Here is a 2,838-nt window from a genome sequence, read left to right as displayed (position 1 = left end):
TTCGAGGTGGTCTATGATTACCTCAAGGGAGCACGGCGACAGAATGCCAGCGAAGCAGAGATCCGTGCATCTCTAGAAAAAGTGGTGCCTCGTGCCAGCGACTGTTTTGAAGTTGATCAGCTCCTCTACTTTGAGGAGCAATTGCTGATCACAAAGGGAGAAGGGCCCATACTCCAGAACCAGCACAAACAAGTGTCAAAAGCAAACAAGTTCAAGGGGACACCTTTCTGTGTAAATCCGTTCAACACGTAAGCTGGACTGTATTATAGGAAATGGGTACATAGCTGGAGCTACTATCTTTACTTTCAGTTTCTTATGAAAAGGAATTTAGAGAGTAGCAAACATACAGTTCTGCCTATACTCAGAGTCATAGGCCAGTCAGTATTGGGTCTCTACTCTGAGATAAGCTTATGGATCGAGTTTTGGCTTCCTGAAAAGCATTCCCACAAGCATACCCTCAGGGCTTCCACTGGGGTCGGATCACCCTGAGGATGGCTCAGGAGAAGCCATCTGCTCTTTACCATTTGCACTTGGAGGACGGACTCTGTGCCTGACTGCCCTGGGTCTCCATGGACTGTGGCCAGCCTGCTCTTGAAAGTTGTTGGGACACTGGCCTCTGACACACTGAGCTGCTGCCTAGGAGTCAGACATACCCATCTCGGGTGACCTGTTTTTGGTCCACTTTTGCTCTTCCATAGCTAATAAGCAAGAAGTACCTGTGTATAAGGACCTGGGTAAAAAATCCAAAAAGTAATTCTCTCCTATGATTTATTCCCTAGACTTGTACATAGCATATTGAAGACTTATTCTATTTAATAAATATATTTTTCCTGGTTACAAAATAAATCACCTATTTTAGCTTTTCCTATCGAGGGTGGTGGGGAGAGGGAGAGGTATTACCCCATTTTACAGCCGAGGATTCTCAGCTTAAGTAACCTGGTTAGTCACACAGCTATAAGGAGCTGAGCTGAGATTTCACCCCAAGTCTGTCTGATTCCAGCGCCCACGATCTTAACTACTGTGCATGTGCGTTTTCAACTGAGGAGCTATACTAGACTTGCTTGAGTGGCTTCCTGAACCTACACACGTTTAAAGATACTGTCCAGGGTTTAAGAAGGTGTCATAAAGGGAAATAAGACTTCCTCTACCCTCTTAGGTTCTGTGGCTGGGGCCTACAAATTGAACTGTCAAAAGACGGATTAACAGGAGAAAAAGCATACAGGGTTTATTTAATATTACTATTTTCACGTGGCATGGGGACAGGGGGCTTTCTAGAAAGAAGTGAAAAGGTCAAAGAAGCAGTCAGGCTTGAGAATTTATATGCTATTGACAAAAGAGGGATAAATTTGTGTAGAAGTGACAAGACAAGGAATCTGAGCTCTTAGTGTGTAGGGGTGGGGTTGGGGGGAAGTTAAACTGGGAAAGTGACTAGGAGATATATGGGGAAACTAATAGAAGATAAGTGTTATTTTAATAGTTTTGTTTGTATAGATCCATCTCTCATTGACACCCCATCTCCAGTGATAAGAACATTTTCCTCTTCCTGGCCCACGGAGGGCACTTTTCTCACGGGAAATGTATGCTTTTAGGTATAAAGGGGGAAGACAGAGCTCTTCCAACATCTGCTGTTTCTTAATTACTTTCAGCTCCAGATAATCCTTATGCCAATGTGGCATATTTTGGATGGCATATTCCAATCCCCTACAATGTCTAGGAAGACAGGTGCAGACTTAAAATCACATCCTCCTGGGACTTTGTGCTCTACATCAAATCAGGCTTTTAAAAAAAGGGGAGGTAGGAGGAAATGCCATTTGGATCACAGCTCCATGCCTTATAAAAGAAACACTCATGTTTACCTTTCATTTGATTCACTGGGGGCAGCGGCACAAGATTTAAGATGACAAGGAGAAAATACCTTTTCAATATTACCAGTGGGAAAACGCTTTCTCCCTCTGCCACACTCAGTGTTAATCTTGACTCCAAGGTGGTTTGAAGTAATTCTGTCAGTATCCTACCTACTTCTGCTGATTTATTTCTTCCCAATACTTTCACTTCAGTTTCTAGAATTATAGGTTCTTGCTCATAGGAATCTTCTTATTATATACGATGGAATATTACTTAGCTATAAGAAGAGATGAAATACTGCTGTTTGTGACAACATGGATGGACCTCAAGATAATCATGCTAAGCGAAATAAGCCCAACAGGAAAGATCGAAAACCACATGATATCACTTATTTGTGGGGATATAAACCTAAAAGCAACAAATAAACATGACAAACAAATAGAGACTAATGGACATGGACAATAGACCAGTGGTTACCAGAGGGTGAGGAGCGGGGGAGGAAAAAAAACAAAGGCATCTGTCACTCTTTTGTCTCTTTTGTATGGATTTTGAGTGTACTGTCTCTACCTGCCTTTTCTTTTCTCCTGGGCAGATAATGTGTTTCTTTATTGGTTGTTCAACATTCCTAGTCTAGTTTTGAATTTCCTTTTTATTTCTTGAATTTTTTGGTAGAGATCTCTACCAAAAAATTGTTGTTTTTTTTTTGTTTTCATTGTTCTCTGCTATCTCCTTACATTAAATTAGCAAATTCATTGAATTATGTAGAATTAAGAAAGCTCATCAAGAGCAAAGATGTGTCATTAGAGACCAAGGAGGAGATCATCCACATCTTCGTATTCCCAATTACTATTTACGAATACAAGAGTTGGACAGTGACGAAGGCTAATAGAAAAAAAAAAAAAAAAAGATTTATTTGAAATGTGATATTGGAGGAGAGCGCTCCGGATCCCCTGGACTACCAGAAAGATGAACCAGTAGATCCTAGAGCAAACT

The sequence above is a fragment of the Pteropus vampyrus genome, unplaced genomic scaffold (genome assembly GCF_000151845.1).
Source record: "Pteropus vampyrus isolate Shadow unplaced genomic scaffold, Pvam_2.0 Scaffold1, whole genome shotgun sequence".
Lineage (NCBI taxonomy): Eukaryota > Metazoa > Chordata > Mammalia > Chiroptera > Pteropodidae > Pteropus > Pteropus vampyrus.
Note: the sequence above shows the minus strand (reverse complement) of the source record.